General features: G+C 41.7%; 1 protein-coding gene across 1 annotated transcript in view; it reads left to right on the forward strand.

Moving 5' to 3' along the window:
* Positions 1 to 19,591, forward strand: part of foxp2 (forkhead box P2) — a 146,073-nt gene that overhangs the window by 13,276 nt on the left and 113,206 nt on the right. The window contains exon 3 of the mRNA XM_079869937.1: positions 18,612 to 18,657. The gene's annotated coding sequence lies outside the window, so the exon portion shown is untranslated. The remainder of the gene's footprint in view (positions 1 to 18,611; positions 18,658 to 19,591) is intronic.

The raw sequence follows: 19,591 nt of genomic DNA on the forward strand, positions 1-19,591 counted from the left end.
AAGAAATCAGCTGACTGTGCCATAATTCCATGGGGTCGATATCTGATGCTGTTTATTCTTTCTGCTGGTAAGAGATGCAGATCGTTTGCATGCATTATCACTGCTCCATAACAGACCAGTACCCCACTGGGCCAAAGAGTCAGATTAATGAAGCGAACGCCCACCAAACGGCGAAGCGATGCACACAGTCACACACATTGGAGTCTATAAACAAAAGGACTATTAGTGTTGACTCGGTAAGAATGATTTTGTCTGTTTGTGTGACGCTCTTTCAATTAAAACATTTTCTGGAGAAAATGTATGGCATTTTCCTGTGCAAAACCCACCGCCACAATGCCCTACATAGGGTGTTGCCAATTTGTTTCTTTGAGGTTGCTAAGGTGTTCTGAGTGGTTGCTAGGTGGTCGCGTACTAGCCCAAGTCTCTAAATATGGTTCAGGTCCCTCATTCATTGTATGAAAATTGCAAGTTGATAAGCCTCACAATTTGATGTTCGTGCTCCCTAGGTTTTACAAAAGGATATTCATGTATTTTCAATTAAGATAATGCACCTTGGTAATTTATATTATATTATAGCATTTATATTATTACTGTTGCTATTTCAAATTTCTATTTCAAAAACCCATCCTCACCAATACAAAATGGTTTTACTAAATTTGCCTCTTATTTTAACAAGCCAAAGGCACATGGCTGAGATCTTCCGTACGCATGGATTATCTCCACATTTCCAAAGGGAACAGAGATTATCCCTCTCAAGAACTACATTTACTCAATAGCTTTGACCAAAAGGCGCCTTTTAGGGTATTTGTAGCTTTTTATTAGTGGTGCTTGCCAAGGCAAACATCACGATTGCTATTGCTCATATTTAGGGTTAGAGCTTAGCCCAACTCTGCATCTGAATATTTATACTTCCCTACTATATAGTGGGTGAAAAAGAAATGTATGTCTGAATTCACAGTATAACAGGCACAAAGTACCCAGACCTAACCTCTTACTTCATTCAAGATTCAGAAGTGCGCATCTGATGGACACTTTACTATCCCATAAGTTCATGCGAAAGGATTTGTGAGTGGCAGTTTAACGACAAAACGTTCTCAAGCCATTTCTTGGTTGTCTTTGCAATTTGGGCAGGAACATTGTCTTGTTGAAAAATAACATCTGATTATTCCTCTTTAGGTAACAACTTTTCATTTGTGGGAAGCATACCATTCTGCAATATTCTCCTGTACTTTTTCACAGTGAAGTAGCTCACCAATACCAGGCTCCCCACACAATGACACCTCTTCCTCCATGCTTCACTGTGGTAGAGATACATTATTATTATATTTCTCACCAGAGTTTCTAAGACATCGCCCTGAAGCATCACCATGCAACTCGTGTTTCATTGTGATTCATCACTCCACACACAACTTCCCATTTTCTGCCAAAAACGTAATTCTGTCTTTGATGTTTTTCTGAGACATCAATGGCCTTTTGAGTGCATTTGCTTAAATTTTTCTAGTTTCCTGAGCAAACCACAATAATTTGTGGTTAGGACAATTAAAAGCTTAGTGCTTTGCCATTTTGAGCTTGGTCCATTTTTCCCCCCAGGAGTGTATAAATCATACTTTTTTTTTAACAGTCAATTCAAAAGAAGTACTTGGAGAGTATGCAATTTTGGATGCAACCTAAGTATCAAAGTTTGTTAAATATGATAGATTAAAAAAATGGCTTGTAGTTACTCTTTATTTTCAGTTCTCACACCATAAAACTGACAAAAACTTTTCTAGTGATAAGATTCACTTTGAAGGAGCACAATTTCACAGAGAATTAGATATGGCCACTTTAGACCACCCAGAACACACTAGCAACCATAGAAAAACCACCTAGCAATGAGGAAAGCACCTTTCACATTTTCTTCAGAGAATTAGAGGAAACTGTTTCAGTCAGATCTGAATGCATTTTGAACTTCATATGCTGTAGATCTTATATGAAGGCACACAGAGGGTTATGAGCTGATGGAGCTGTTCCAGCCACGTTTATTAGCTGTTTGACATTCAGACAGAGGGGACGGAGACGAGGGAGAAGGGGTAGCCTTGGAAACCCTTCGTATCGCCACACGTGTGAGCTTCCATTGGTGGAGTCCTGTCCTGATGTGTTCGGGTGTCTCTGAGCGCCTGGTGACTGTTCCTTGTGTCTGTACATGAAGAAGGACATCCCTCTCTTTTCTCTCTCTCTCTCTCTCTCTCTCTCTCTCTCTCTCTCTCTCTCTCTCTCTCTCTCTCTCTCTCTCTCTCTCTCTCTCTCTCTCTCTCTCTCTCTCTCTCTCTCTCTCTCTCTCTCTCTCTCTCTCTCTCTCTCTCTCTCTCTCTCTCTCTCGCTCTCTCTCTCTCTCTCTCTCTCTCTCCCCCAGAAGACACTTTGTGCCTGTTTAAGCAGGAATCCTTTCCCTCGCTGTGAAATGAGGCCAGGTCCATTTCTGACATCTCAGACGAATACAGAGCGAATTAAATTTCACACACATCAAACACAAACCAATCTGTCTTTATGGCAAATCGGGTCATGTGTTTATTTTGGTAATGACTGAAAGCCTGTGTTTCCCCTGATCAGGTTGGTTGGTAACGTCGACACCAACCTGATTTTGCCAAGTTAGATGCGCACCTGGGTCAATATATTTTGTTGATCCTGGAACAATATTCCTGTCCAAAAATGTTGTGCTATCCCTACCCCTAAACCTAATCCTACCCATAAATTATCCCTAAAATCAGAGGGAAAAGATAGGTGAATAATGCTGATGAAGAAGCACCCTGTTTGTAAGCCTAAACTTAACATAAACTGTAAACTTGATTGGATCGTTGTTCCAGGATCCAGGAACATGTTGTACCTGGTGAAATCAGGTTCACCTGTATACATGTAGCATGCACATTTTGTGTGCGTCAATGTAAAACACTGTAATGCTACAGAGAGCTGAAGACTTAATTGATTTTGTTGTTTGGCAGTACTCGGCCAACCTCTACAGGCGGCACAGAGCCAAAAAAACCCTGTTTTGTCCTCCCAAACACAAGCAGACCAAATCAAATGGGAATTATTCAAATGCAAACAGTATCCATATTTACAAATCAAGCTGAATTTGTCTTGTGCAGGCTGGAATGTTTTATCTTTTTTGTTTTGTTTTTTTCTTCTTTTTTCTGGGCTACAGCTGAAATGCATGGCTTTTTTTAGATGGCTATATCGATTCAATGCAAAGACAGTCGCTATGGCAACCTATCAGGTCTGGAAGGGAGCTTTTCCGCCCCCTCATACTTTTATGCCAGGCATAGGCCATGGAGTCGTGATGTGTGATGGCTCCTATAGCTCTCTGACAGCTGTGAAAACCATCAGATTGGACGACTTCCATCTCTGCCATCATTACCTGCCCATATGGAGTCTAGTGACCCATTTCACTTAAGAAAAGCACACATGGCCTGAGGTGCACTTGTGTTGGCGTGTGTGACCGAGTGTAAGTAAGTGTTTCTATGCAGAAAGAGACCCGTCCAACCACACGCTGTAGCTCTGTTCCAAAGCTTGCTGTACATCTAGGAATCACAGGTGCGCACCTGATGGAAATGCGTTTCAAATTAGTATAGGTAGCAATGTTGTCTTGCCTTAAGGTGTGGTCATATAATTTTTCAGCAAAAAATATCCTTTGTCGATATAATGTAGCGATGTATGAAGCACAGCTCACACAGAAGTCACTTTCAAACCAAGCAGCTTTATGTTGGTCAACGTGGGGAATTTGCACGACCAATCTGTGTGAGGAAATTGTTTATTGTGTAGATTCCTATTGAAATGACTCGATTTAACCCAAGAAAATTCGCTGAACAATGGTAAATGTGATGGCACCTTTATGCTGTAATGATTGGTCAATGTTGCAGTTTGCCGTTAAATGTATTTACGTATGTTTGTTTGTACTGAAAACTGTATAATTGACTATTGTTTTGGGTATTTTTATGTCCTTTTTTTTTTTTTAATCAATTATTTTTTTTCCAAGTAATTTTGGGGAAAGTAATTTTATTTATAAAAAATAAATGGCAGTATTTCATGTGTCCTTTCCAGAGATTCCCAGAATGCATTGTGATGAACAGAAGCGATTATCGTGTACATTAGAATATCAGGTCGTTAGCTTAGCAGAATGCTAATGTCAGATTCTGGTGGAATTATTTTTGAGTTCTTGTGCCCTTTATGTCTGTCAAAAACAGAGTTGCAGCCCTTGAAGAACATCTTAATTCTTAAAGCAGCCATTTTTGAGATTTTAATTAGCATTCTCCATTACATGTGTAGTTGTTATGTATGGAGTACACAGTTAGACAGCTTAAGGTTTAGAATAAATATTTTCCCTCACTTATCCTGCAAAAAACAATAAAATAGCAGCCTAAATTGGGTTGATAACTTCCAAACCTGATCAGGCTGACATGTTGGCTGGTTTTAAACAGCTATAGCCAACCAGCTAAACACCAGCTTAGACCAGCAAACCACCTTAGACTGGTATAATACTTTTTTTTAAGCAGACATACACGCATACATAAGCCTCATGAGCTAAAGGCAGTAATTCTCATGAGCTGACAGCTGCAGGCCGAGGTGCTGTTTGTCTGGCATGCCACTCAAGGTAAAATCAATCACTGTGAAAAGCCATGCAAGGAAATGTACGTTTTTCCTCCTCATGCATAGCAAGCATAAAACCTCCACCAGAGCAATAAAAACAAGCCCACTGGTTTTTGTAATCAAGGCCAGTTTTTTTTTAGTGTGAGTCAGGTGTAATTTGGGACTACAGTGGAAGCTGCTTTCCAGTGTGTGTGTGAGCACCTCAGAGGAGGAGGAGTGTGAGCTGCCAGCGTTTGCAGAGGTGAAAGTCAGGGCTGTCGACTTTGTTTCACATCCTCTGCAGGCTGTGTGCCTTGTTTCCTCACCTCCCTGCTTCCATTAAATGACTTGCTGGGTGAAAAGAGTGGTGTTATTTTTTTTTTTTTTTTTTTTTACTCATTCACACAATTTTATTTGTGCTTCTGCTCTGTGAGGTTTGAATCAATCACCCTCACAAAAAAGTACTGAAGTCGTATACCGCGTTATGCTTACCCTATGTGTGTGCATCGGGAGTATCGCAATAAAATCGTATCGTGAGTTCAGTTTTGTGATATGTATCGAATCATGACATGAGGGCAGTGTTGGGGAAAGTTACTTTTAAAAGTAATGCATTACAACATTGCGTTACTCCCAAAAAAAGTAACTAATTGCATTACTTAGTTACTTTTTATGAAAAGTAATGCGTTACGTTACTTTTACGTTACTTTTTCTCACCTGGGCTGGGCTTGCTTGTTTGTTTTTTAATAACAAGAACAACTAAAAAGTTATATTTTTGGCAAATGTTAAGGCCCTTTCACACATGGGGCCCTATCTTGCACCCAGCGCAATTGACTTTGTACACCGACGCATGTATCATTCCTATTTTGCACCCGTGCAAAGCGCGCTTTTCCCTCCACAGAAGCACGTCATTAAACTAGGGAATGAACTTGCACTCCCTGGGCGGTTCAGCGCAAAAAAGGAGGCGTGTTCCGGCGCAAACAATCCCTGGTGCTATTTTACTGTTCCATAAAACAATTGTGCCACTGACCAGAAAAAACCTAGTCTAAAGTCAGTGGCACGTTGCGCGTTGTTCATTATGCTATTTTAAGGGCGCATGCTTGGCCATAAACAATGTAGAGTGTGCACAACGTGCATACACTTTGATTCTCTCATCTACACAGAAGCAGCGGTTTTCATTTTTGCAAATCATACATTATTACGATAGATAGATAGATAGATAGATAGATAGATAGATAGATAGATAGATAGATAGATAGATAGATAGATAGATAGATAGATAGATAGATAGATAGATAGAGTTTATTATAAAAGCATACATCTAGCTTACACATTTACCCAAACTATCATACGCCTGTTTAACCGAAGTTAATTTGGGTGTGTTTCTCCATCCCCAACGTCCCTGACGAGAACGCCGGTCTAAAGTCAGTGGCACGTTGCGCGTTGTTCATTATGCTATTTTAAGGGCGCATGCTTGGCCATAAACAATGTAGAGTGTGCACAACGTGCATACACTTTGATTCTCTCATCTACACAGAAGCAGCGGTTTTCATTTTTGCAAATCATACATTATTACGATAGATAGATAGATAGATAGATAGATAGATAGATAGATAGATAGATAGATAGATAGATAGATAGATAGATAGATAGATAGAGTTTATTATAAAAGCATACATCTAGCTTACACATTTACCCAAACTATCATACGCCTGTTTAACCGAAGTTAATTTGGGTGTGTTTCTCCATCCCCAACGTCCCTGACGAGAACGCCGGTCTCCTCGGCTGTGAACCGCTCCTGGCGCGCGCCTGGCAAATCCGCCGTTATAATAGGAATCCGCTATAGAACAAGCGCGCCTGCTCTTAAAGGGAATGTGAGATGATGCTCTGATTGGTTTATTTCACGTTATGCCCAAACCACACCTATGAATAATGAAGCTACTTCAGACCATCCCCTTTTAGATTTGCGCCGGGCGCAAGAGTCATTTATCCCGCCGGGAAAATAGCAACAGCGCCCAAGACCCGCCCACAAAGTTACTTGCGCTTTGCGCTTGACACTTGCGTTTTCAGATCGTTAAAATAGGGCCCCAAAAGTGAACTGAATAAGCCTCAGGCTGAAGGAAATGCATATTTACGCTTGTACAGTAGAGGGCGCCGCTCAAACTAACCTTTCTGCTGCGCTGCTGTTCTGGATTAAAGAAAAATAATATACAGGAGAAGGAAGTTCAACACTCTTATTTCTAAATCTTATCTAAAGTAATTTTTGCTTATTAGTATGGTTGAATTAGATCATTGAAGGTCAGCAGCAAAGACATTGATTAATAAAGTGAGATTAAATACACAAAGTATATTTGTGTATTTTAATAGTTAATTGTAAAAGTTGAGTAAAATTCTGAGATTGCATTTTACTGTTTTTATTCATTTTGAGGAATACTGATTGTTTTCGTGGCAGTGAGATGAGTAAATGCAAGTTCACATTTAGTCTAGAACTACAATAACCATCATGTTTACACAGCGCACACACCACCACCTCACTTTTTTTCTCTCAACATGGGGACAGGAGAGCTGCCAGTCAATAAATGTGAAAAAGTAACTAGCATTACTTATTTGAAAAAGTAACTTAGATATTTTATTGCAAATTGAAAAAGTAATGCATTACTTTACTAGTTACTTGAAAAAGTAATCTGATTACGTAACTCACTTGTAATGAGTTACCCCCAACACTGCATGAGGGTATTGTTACACCCCTAATATATATACACTGCTCAAAAAAATAAAGGGAACACTTTTTAATCAGAGAATAGCATCAAGTCAGTTAAACTCCTGGGATATTGATCTGGTCAGTTAAGTAACAGTTAAGTTGGTAATCAGTTTCAGCTGCTTTAGTGTTAATGAAATTAACAGTAGGTGCACTAGATGGGCAACAGTAAGACAACCCCCAAAACAGGAATGGTTTTACAGGTGGAGGCCACTGACATTTTTTCTCTACTCATCTTTTCAGACTGTTTTTCACCAGTTTTGCATTTGGCTAGGGTCAGTGTCACTACTGGTAGCATGAGGCGATACCTGGACCCTACAGAGGTTGCGCAGGCAGTCCAGCTCCTTCAGGATGGCTCATCAATACGTGCCATTGCCAGAAGGTTTGCTGTGTCTCCCAGCACAGTCTCAAGAGCATGGAGGAGATTCCAGGAAGACAGACAGCTACTCTAGGAGAGCTGGACAGGGCCGTAGAAGGTCCTTAACCCATCAGCAGGACCGGTATCTGCTCCTTTGTGCGAGGAGGAACATGATGAGCACTGCCAGAGCCCTACAAAATGACCTCCAGCAGGCCACTGGTGTGAATGTCTCTGACCAAACAATCAGAAACAGACTTCATGAGGGTGGCCTGAGGGCCCGACGTCCTCTAGTGGGCCCTGTGCTCACTGCCCAGCACCAGGGAGCTCGATTGGCATTTCCCATTGAACACCAGAATTGGCAGGTCCGCCACTGGTGCCCTGTGGTTTTCACAAATGAGAGCAGGTTCACCCTGAGCACGTGACAGACAGGAAAGGGTCTGGAGAAGCCGTGGAGAATGTTATGCTGCCTGTAACATCGTTCAGCATGACCGGTTTGGTGGTGGGTCAGTGATGGTCTGGGGAGGCATATCCATGGAGGGACGCACAGACCTCTGCAGGCTAGACAATGGCACCCTGACTTCCATTAGGTATCGGGATGAAATCCTTGGACCCATTGTCAGACCCTATGCTGGTGCAGTGGGTCCTGGGTTCCTCCTGGTGCACAACAATGCCCGGCCTCATGTGGCGAGAGCATGCAGGCAGTTCCTGGAGGATGAAGGAATGATACCATTGAAGGGCCACCACGCTCACCTGACCTACATCCAATAGAACACCTCTGGGACATTGTGTTTCGGTCCATCTGACATCACCTGGTTGCACCTCAGACTGTCCAGGAGCTCAGTGATGCGCTGGTCCAGATCTGGGAGGAAATACCCCAGGACACCATCCGTCGTCTCATTAGGAGCATGCCCCGACGTTGTCAGGCATGCATACAAGCACGTGGGGGCCATACAAACTACTGAGTACCATTTTGAGTTGCTGCAATGAAATTTCAGCAAAATTGACAAGCCTGCTGCATCATTTTTTCACTTAGATTTCCGGGGTGTCTTTGAATTCAATCCTCTGTAGGTTGATCATTTTCATTTCCATCAAACGATGTGGCATCCTTTCGTTCATAACACATTACCCAGTCCATATTAGTATAGATATCCAGCATGATATTTTTCCCCATTGAGATCTGATGTGTTTTCAAAGTGTTCCTTTATTTTTTTTGAGCAGTGTATATATATAAAATACCATGACGGTTCTAAGGTGTTACTTAGTACTTTTTTGTTGAAATCATTTTCAGTACCATAGTATACATCAACGTAACATAGTGATGCTATCACTATACCACGGTACTTTTTTGTTGGGTAATTCTGGTGTAAATTCACTATCAAGCAAGCTAATGTATATAGTGACTTAGAAAACCTCTGTAGAGACTAAATAAAGACAATCAACCAGCAACATTTATTGGTTGGAGGACTTATACTTGATTTAAACCGACATGTTTTGGCAGCCTAGTCAGAAAAGAGGAAATGTTGTAAATGTTGTCATCAAAATTAATTACCATTGCTGATGTAACCGTCAGCAATTTCAGCTTGTTTACGAGACAGCAGCAGAGCAGGACAAACCTCAGTGTTACACATCGGTCATCAGTGGAACAGAAATGTTGTCCTGAAGTTTTTAGTATTCCACCGTTAGATGTTGAACTGAAATACCCTCACGGTCTGATCTCTCTATTGCGTGTGGCGGAAACATACGCAGCTGCAGAACCCTGTGATGTGACCCCATGTGAATCACTGGCGACGTTCTCTGTGCTGTATGGGACGGATGATGTGTGCGCATCAAAAGAGGAAGCCAGGCGCTTTGAGCAAACAGACAGTCGTTGGCGGATGTGGGGACAAAACGCACAAGAATAATATGTCAGACATGGCATCTCTGCACTTCATCATTATAGTGTGTGTGTGGCTTTTTTAGCCGGAATAAATATGGTGACTTTTCGCAGTCAACACTCCCATGCTGAATGCCACCTAAATATTCTTTATTCCTGTAGGTATTGGTATTTTAATAGAATCTCCACAGACGTCTCTTCAAAACATGCCTCAGTTTATTTGCACACCAGGTTCTGTGTTTCCACCTACACTCCACACCAAATATACCCATCACGAACTAGCCATCATTATCCAACACACCTCCTCTTCATCTCCACTCACAAGCATCTCGCTGGTCCCTTCATTTCAGACTGGACTCGGAGCCAAGCATCTGTGCCATCGTTTTTGCCTTCAGCAATGGAGCTGATGGCAGAGGTTGTGTTTACGCCTAGTCTGAGCACTTGTCAGGCCGTGAACACTGCAGTGGAGGAGATGGATGTCATGTTGAGGCTCATGTGTTGGACAGGGAGCGATAATAAAGCGTACTTCGATGGCTGTGGAGCCGAGCTTTAGTTGGACCAGGAGCAGGTGATTGAAAGCTCTGAGGCTCATGCACACAATCCAGTGGACGGAGGAGACACTTCCTCAATCCATTTGCCGTCTAGCTCCTTCTGCTGTGTTAGGATGTGTGTGTGTGTGTGTGTGTGTGTGTAGAAGTGTGACCCTATGCCGTATATCACTGCAGAACTCCTCTGCTTTCACTAACAATAAAAGTGCCAAAAGGTACTATGGTATTACCATGGCATTTTTATAATTGTTGCTATAATAATACCATGTTTGTTTGATTTTTGTTTTTTTGGATATAGTAGCATGGTAATAATCTTGGAAGCACCATGGAGTAAACAATATTATCACCATAGGATTTTTTGTAAGGGTACCAATAACCACCAATAACTTTTTGCCATACCCATAAAATAACGATAATGTATTATTATTGATAGAGTTTAATGAAAAAAATGTACCATGCTATCACCATAGTACTTTTTTGTAATGGTACCAGTAACCACCAATAACTTTTTGTCCAATAATAATAATAATGTTGTTGTTGTTCTGGTGTTATTACAAAATAACAAAAGAAATGTCTAACTAAATAAATATTTAATATAATAATTAATAGTAAATAAACTGTGTCCTTGTACCATGACATTGCTGTGTTTTGGTATACTATGGTAATACCCTAGTATTATTCTTTGTAAATACCATGTGATTATGGTAATCATTTAGTACTATAGCAAACATCAAAGTACCATAGTATTACAATGTGGTTTTTTTTTTTTGACATGGTGTTCCATGGTACCTTGGTATTTGAATATTTCGCATTGATTATGCATTCCAATCATGTGTAATCATGTGGCATTGAGTCTACTGTATATAGAATAAAACATCGTTATTGAGGAACAGGAAGAAAGTGAGAGAGTGAGTGTGTAACAGAAAGAGTTCGGGAATAAAAGAGCATGACACACAGAGACGTACTCATCTGACATTCACAATCTCACAGTGTATGTGTGTGTGAAGGAGAGAAAGTGAATGAGACAGAACATTCAGAGTAGCGGGGGAGTGAAACTCTCTCTTTTCAGAACAGTTGGGATGAATCATCCAGTTTTCACAGTCTTGCAGTTCTTATGCTTAAAAAAACTCACACTACATGGTAACATTCTCACATGTTCGAACCAGGCGTGATGCATCAAGGTTTCAGTGACAAGTAATTTGTCTGTTTACATTAAGAACATATCTGGTCTGATGTTAATAAATAAACATTTTATCATTTTTGTTTCTTGGAAATAAGCAAGTTATTTAATTTCTGATAATAATAATAATATTAAGCTATTATTAATAACAACAATTACTTGAACAAAAACAATTATTATTAACATTATTACTATTATTATAACTATTAATCACAAATAACTTTGTCCCACCAATACCTAATAATAATGGACATTATGGGTAGGACAGAAACCATACGGAAAAATAAATTACATGAAATGTTGGGGAGTGGGATTAAGGAAATTGCCCGTATGAGCACCATAGATCAATATTTTTCCTTATAAAAAAGTACTTTTTCGAATACCATGGTAAATGTAAAAAACAACATGCTATGCTGCCCTCTCGTGCTATCGGAAACTTCCTACTTCCCACTTATGAATTTGTGGTTACGAGCTTGTTGCATTCAACAATGTGGTTACCGTCAACTGTCTGGTTACAAACCTTCTTTAAAATATCTTCTTTTTGTGTTCAACAGAAGAAAGAAACTCATACAGGTTTGAAACAATGCAGGCTATTTTCGCTGTGTATAAAACATAAAATATGCTTCAAATGGTTATTCATGTATGTGTCACGTTCTGGGTTTTGTTTCTTGTTCCTGGTTCTCGTCTTGTCATGTGATTCCCTGTTTGTCATGTGATCCTGCCATGTGTCTTGTTATTGGTTAATCGTCTGATTAATATTCACAGGTGTCCCTTGTCTTGTCTTTAGTCTTGTGTATTTAACAAATGAATATCTTGTGTATTTAACGTCTTGTCATGTGATTCCCTGTTTGTCATGTGATCCTGCCATGTGTCTTGTTATTGGTTAATCGTCTGATTATTATTCACAGGTGTCCCTTGTCTTGTCTTTAGTCTTGTGTATTTAAGCCCTCATGTTTGCCCTGTGTCTTTGTCTAGTATTGAATGTTTCTAGTTGTGTTGTTCCTTGTCCAGGTTCTTGTTTTGAGTTACCAGTTTACAGCCTTTATGTTTGATTTTGTTTATTATTATTAAAGTTGCATTTGGGTTCGCTCCATCTTGCCTCCAGAGGATTCATTCATTACAGAATACTAGACCAAACCATGGACCCAGTAACTAAACTCTGCTCCATCTTCCAGGATGGCCGCCCCATGGAGGACTATGTGGGTGAGTTTGTGGCTTGTTGCCACCTGGCCCCGCTGGACGACAGGGAACTCAAAGATTGTTTTTAGATGGGACTGGATCAGGACGTGAGTCTTTATTTGCCTGAGGTTGACCCCAGATGGACTCTGGCTCAATATATATAGATTTTGTTTTGCTATTTTGTGGGTCTCCCTTCACAGTGGGCGAGGCTGAGCCCGCTCTTCCCTTCTGCCCTGCTAAGTCCATTCACCTTATCAGCCTAGCAAAACCCACTCAGCCCGTCAGCCCTGTCAAGCCCGGTAAACCAGAGCTCCGTAACCGCCCTGGATCAGACGCTGGGATCATCTGGCCCCGAGCCCGCAAGCTGGTGTCGAATAGCGCCGATCTGTCGTCAAAAATGTTCGACCCAGCCCTTATGTCTGTCAGGGGGGCCTTCAAGTATGCTACTCCAGCAGATCCAGAGTCAGTTGCCTGCACAGCCGATCCAGAGACTGTTCACGTCACATCTGCCGATCCAGAGACTGTTCACGTCACGTCTGCCGATCCAGAGACTGTTCACGTCACGTCTGCCGATCCAGAGACTGTTCACGTCACGTCTGCCGATCCAGAGACTGTTCACGTCACGTCTGCCGATCCAGAGACTGTTCACGTCACGTCTGCCGATCCAGAGACTGTTCACGTCACGTCTGCCGATCCAGAGACTGTTCACGTCACTTCTGCCGATCCAGAGACTGTTCACGTCACGCCCGCCGAGCCAGTGTCTCCGGACAAGATGGCCGCCGCCGAGCCAGTGTCTCCGGACAAGATGGCCGCCGCCGCCGAACCAGTGTCTCAGGACAAGATGGTCTCCGCCGAGTCAGTGTCTCCGGACAAGATGGCCACCGCCGCCGCCGAACCAGTGTCTCAGGACAATATGGTCTCCGCCGAGCCAGTATCTTTGGACGAGATGGCCACTGCCACGTCGCCTGAGCCCTCAGCAGAGATGGCCACCGACACGCCTGAACCTGAGCCCTCACCAGAGATGGCCGCCGACACGCCTGAACCTGAGCCCTCAGCAGAGATGGCCGCCGACACGCCTGAACCTGAGCCCTCACCAGAGATGGCCACCGACACGCCTGAACCTGAGCCCTCAGCAGAGATGGCCGCCGACACGCCTGAACCTGAGCCCTCACCAGAGATAGCCGCTGCCACGGTGTCTGTTCCTGAGCCGGTTCCTGTTCCTGTTCCTGAGCCGGTGTCTGTTCCTGTGCCATGGCCACCTGAAGGGTCGTCTCCTCCCTGGCCTCCTGAAGGGTCGTCTCCTCCCTGGCCTCCTGAAGGGTCGTCTCCTCCCTGGCCGCCTGAAGTGTCGTCTCCTCCCTGGCCGCCTGAATTGTCATCTCCTCCCTGGCTGCCTGCACAGCCTGATCCGCCCTGGTCGCCTACACAGCCTGATCCGCCCTGGTCGCCTACACAGCCTGATCCGCCCTGGTCGCCTGCACAGCCTGATCCGCCCTGGTCGCCTGCACAGCCTGATCCGCCCTGGTCGCCTGCACAGCCTGATCCGCCCTGGTCGCCTGCACAGCCTGATCCGCCCTGGTCGCCTGCACAGCCTGATCCGCCCTGGTCGCCTGCACAGCCTGATCCGCCCTGGTCGCCTGCACAGCCTGATCCACCCTGGCCTCCCATCCTGCCGCAGTCTCCAGGTCCTGTGCCGCCCCACGGACCTGGCCCTCCATCCCACCCCCGGGTCCGCCTCCGCTCCACCGCCCTCCTGAACTATTGTTTTTTGTTTTGATGGGCGTCGGGAGCCGCCCATAGAGGGGGGGCTATGTCACGTTTTGGGTTTTGTTTCTTGTTCCTGGTACTCGTCTTGTCATGTGATTCCCTGTTTGTCATGTGATCCTGCCATGTGTCTTGTTATTGCTTAATCGTCTAATTGTTATTCACAGGTGTCCCTTGTCTTGTCTTTAGTCTTGTGTATTTAAGCCCTCATGTTTGCCCTGTGTCTTTGTCTAGTATTGAATGTTTCTAGTTGTGTTATGCCTTGTCCAGGTTCTTGTTTTGAGTTACCAGTTTACAGCCTTTATGTTTGATTTTGTTTATTATTATTAAAGTTGCATTTGGGTCCGCTCCATCTTGCCTCCAGTGGATTCATTCGTTACAGTATGTAAATATGCACTACTTTAACGACGAAACGATGCAATGTCGCCGTTGTGGGAAAAAACGGATAGAGACTAGCAGTCACAGCAGCAGACGTTCTCCTCTCCACCATGTTTGAAGTTCACTGCCCGTCCAACTTGGAAACTCAGCTATTAAAATTATCCCAGAGCCTTCCAGTGGTAAATATGACTTGAGAGGACGGTTAACTAGAAAGCTCGTATTTACGATAATTCTGATAGCACATAAAGGCAGCATTATTGCTACATGTCCAAAAGAACCTGATGCATCAACTTGCTATTCCACAGCTCATACGCTATGCTAACATTTAATTTGTCTTGGCACTTATCCGTATAGCCTCGGTTGTAATGACTAATTACCGCAAAAACAAACTAAAGTGATTGGCTCAGGCCGAGTGGCCATCCAAACTGGCCTTGTGACAAACTGTGGCACAAAAACGTGAGTGTGAGAGAGAGAGAGAGAGAGAACCTATTTCCTGTGGGACGTTGTCTCAAGAGCAACCTGTCTTCTTGCATTGAGGGCCCGAGCTGTAGCACAAGCCGACACCTCATTGTGATTCATCCAGTGGAGACATCGCCACCAGGGCACCACAGAGGCCCCTAGGGGTCCACGGGCACACTTCCAAACACCTACAACACTTCTCCTCCTTCACAATCTCTTTTTTCGTCCTCTATTCATTCCCAGCTCTGACCTTGAAGACATGGCTTTGGATCCACATGAAGTGATAGATAACCTTCAGTTGACTGACTGATAGCACAGATCGAATAGTGACTTCATGGGTAATAAACAGAATTTAAATGTGTGTGTATATAATGTCTAATGAGTCTAATGCAGATTGCAAATCTATTATTTTATAACTTTATGTTATAATGACAATGTACGTTTTGATTTGGGTCATGTGTATCCTGAACAAAATGCATGCCCATGCAAAAAGTGACATTTATAGGTAAGGCTCACCTAAATAGTACTACCGTACCGATACTCAAATGTGACGTGTAAACACTGAAGATCACTGATTAGTCAGAGAGAATCGTCACTAGTACCAGCGTCATTGGATTTGTGACACTAGACATCAAACTCGAACAAACAAACTTCTTCATCTTGAAGTGAACAACATCCACATGCCGAGAATCAAAAACACCATGCCATCGATATGCTCCATTGCTCCTGTGTTGTGCATTGTGTCTCATTTACGATGATGTCACGGCAGTAGAGGCGGCACAACTATAACGATTAGTCTATAATCCCACACACTTTGAAGGGGTTTCTAAACTGCAGTGGAAAAGCTAACCGAGCCATGCTTTTATCAGAGATTTTAAGGTTTAGCTAGCTGAAAATACCATGTTAAACCAGCCTAAGATGATCTTCTGGTCTTTGCTGTTTTATGATGGTCTTAACTGGTCGTCAATCTGGTTTTCCCAGTCTGACCATCTGAAAAGTGCTGCAAACCTCTCTAAAACCTGTCTATAGATGGGTATGACCAGGCTAGAAGAACAGCCAAGACCAGCAATCAGTTAAGGCTGGTTTTCCCCAGGCTATGTTAAGATCTGAAAGATCTATTAGGTCCTGCTGAAAAAAATATCTTATCCTAAGATGGGCTGCTGGTCTTATCTGGTTTATGCTGGTCATTCATCTGGTCTCCCAGTCTGATTAGCTGAAAAGTGATCTAAAACTCTCTCAAACCTAGGAGACCAGCTAAGACCTGCAAAGCAAGTTAGGCTGGTTTAAGATGTTTGGGTTTTTTTGTTGTTGTTTTTTTTTTTTTTTTTTTTTCAGATTGTTTTAAGATCTACAACACCTTATATTTCAATCAGATTTAGCTTGATTAAATCAATTTAGTTGGATCCATAACCTTCTTAAACTAGCCTAAGATGATTTGCTGGTCTTACCTGGACTTACCTGGTTTAGAGGGTTTTTTGGGCAGTTATGATCTGCTCAAAGCACATGAAGGCTTTTCAGTCTGATTGCACCATTTTTTCAAATTATTAAATGGATTATTAGGCTGCATGTGAATTTAGCTTGAAAGGACAACAGTCATTTAACTTGATTGCTTCTGCAGTTTACGCAATTTCTGCAGAGTTTGCAGAACACCACTCTACATTCTGTTGGTAACATACACAACACTATATAAATGTGTACAGGGAGGGATGAGGTAACTTGGCAAGCCCACACGAAACCCAGAGGGGGAGAGAGAAAGATTAGAGAGCGTTGGAGGTATGTGTGATCTGTCCTCGTGTGCTTGAATGTTTCAATAATGATGTATGAGCACTTGGCCTCCTGGGATACCCAGGATGTAACCCAGATTCTGTGCTCGGACATGCGAGAAGACGGATGACTGTGTTGTGTGTTTTATGTGTTTTATATGTGTGGGTGTATGAGAAAGCGAGGCAGATCTCAATGGTACTGTACATGCTGCCATCGTGTGTCTGGTAGCCTGCTCTGTTTTAGCTGGGAGCTAATGCTAGCCCTTCAGTCCCCAAAACAAACATATTCAATCAATATTTGTGTGTATTACAATTTTCTACATGGCAGCTACATATTTCATTGGCTTCTATTGTTGTTTGAGTGTTTGACCCAGCACAATCTGTCAGTAGGTTTCCTCCAGACTGCTTCATTCCTGTTCCAAATAAGGAGTAAAATTGCTGTTGTGGCTCCATCTAGTGGCTCCATTCCATTCCATTCCAAAACAACAAAACAAAACAAAACAAAAATACAATAAAAAAACTAAAACTGATATATAAATGAATAAGAATTAAAATATAAATTAAATTAAATTTAAATTTAAATGAATAAAAATTTGAATATAAATTAAATTAATATATAAATAAAAATGAGGTATTAATAAAAAAAAAAACTTTTACAATTATTATTTTTTTATTATTATTTAATTCAAATGAATTAATTTTAATTTTAATTTAATTTTGATATGGGTAGATGCAAAATTTGGCAGTATACTGTATGTGGTTTTTTGAAACCCAGAAATGTTTAGACTGATCAGCTTTAAGAAAAAGTTCAAAAAAGGAAAGGATGCCAACATGCAGCACATCATTAAATGCAAAGCAAGCATGCATGAAACATCTGAAGTATTCACGCCTTCGAAAAAATCCCTCATGTGATCGTTGTGACATTTTAGCTCATGGCCCTTGTGTCTTTCATCTGTCAGCGGGTTTGGGGAGATCATGTTCCTCCTGAGTCACTTCAATTACAAACTGTGCTGAACGCAATGTAAATGCACAGGACAGACGTGCTGTAATATTCAGTGGACCTATGTGTGTTTGTCATGAAGTTGCTCAGCACATATGCACATACTGCATAATAAAACCACAAATGCCAGATGGTGTAAATTGGTACTTGGTTGTGCCCTGGAATATTTGATTTCGGTGTCTATTATTTATTCAATTAGTTGTTTTTATGGCAGCATTTTTATTTGAATTTGACCTCAGTATTTTTCATTTGCTTTCTTTTTAATTTCAGCATTTCTCCTGTAGATCAACACAAAATACCATGTGTGAATGCCTAGATCATCTGCAAACACTGTATATGCTATTCAAATAGGCCTACATGAAATTGCATAGAAGACCAGCATGTAAAAGTGCCTTTTAGGACATTATTAGCTACAGAATGCACATCTGAGAGATTTAGATGATCTTTAAACTTCCTTAGATGTAATACAATATAATGTTTCTGGTCTTCCTGTCTCAAGACCAGTTCTAACCAGCATGGTCCAATGTGGACAGTTATGCTAATATTTTTTTAGCAGTGTAAACTTTCATAAAATGAATATTCCAGTGTAATATTGTCAACCTTTTTCACTTAATGTGTGAATAAAAAAAAGTAAATCCTTAGCTTCCTACTTTTGGGGATTTTAATGTTTCTAAAAATGGTTACATAGTGTAAATATTGTTGTGAATACAGGTATTAATACAGTAAAACTATGAATGTGTGCTCTTTCTGTACAGATGAACAGCTCCAGTGAATGTGAGGTGAGCAGCCAGACGCTGAAAGGTCAGAGCCATAATGACTGGATCATATGACCGCAGACACACACACACACACACACACACGTATACACATTGGGAAATTCAGTAAAAAGTTGCACAGTTCTGTGTCGCATTTCAACTCACACTCATGCATCTTACCGACTAAACATCCATAATCCAGTTCAACAAGGCGTAAAAATGATGTCGTACTTTTGACCCAACACACCATGCTTGTGTGTAAACTGGTGTTTTAAAGATTGAGTATCCATTCACTGTAATTGCATGGGAAACTAATTTTGTGTTCTGACATAAGGGTGTATAAATGATGGGAATTTCCACTTGTCCATAAAGTATGCCTTTAACTGGTATGTACAGGTATGAATTACATATAGCCATGTTCACAGATCAGAGGGTCTAGAAGCCCTGTCCTTTTTCCAGCCTCTGTCTCATATCTCCTGTCTCATGGGAACAGAGACATTGTGGGATTTGTAGGAAATGTCACGTCTGTCACACACATCCCTAAAGAAACATGAAATGCCCTCTGTGTCCTCACGGGCTACATAGCGCATTTGATACGCCTTTGTATAACCCCAGTGAAACATTTCATAAAGGTACAGTACCAGTCAACATTTTGGACACACCAGACTAAATATATGTTCCTCGTGATCTTCAAAACTTGTTGATCCAGACACTTGAAAATGTAGACATTTTGTATACAATTATAAACTCTGCTAACCCTAGTGAAAAATAAATATACCAAAATGTATCTGAAATACGTTTATTTTATGCTAAGTATACTACAAATACATTTACATATTTATGTACTTAATATAAATACCCAGCAATTGTACTTTCGGTATACTAAATTGTACAAAAATGCTAAATTGGAACTAATTTTGTACTTAATGCACTTTAGTCATCCAGAAATAGTGCTGAGGTCCAACTAAAGATATACTTCA

The sequence above is a fragment of the Squalius cephalus genome (assembly GCF_949319135.1).
Source record: "Squalius cephalus genome assembly, chromosome: 4".
Classification (NCBI taxonomy): Eukaryota; Metazoa; Chordata; class Actinopteri; order Cypriniformes; family Leuciscidae; genus Squalius; species Squalius cephalus.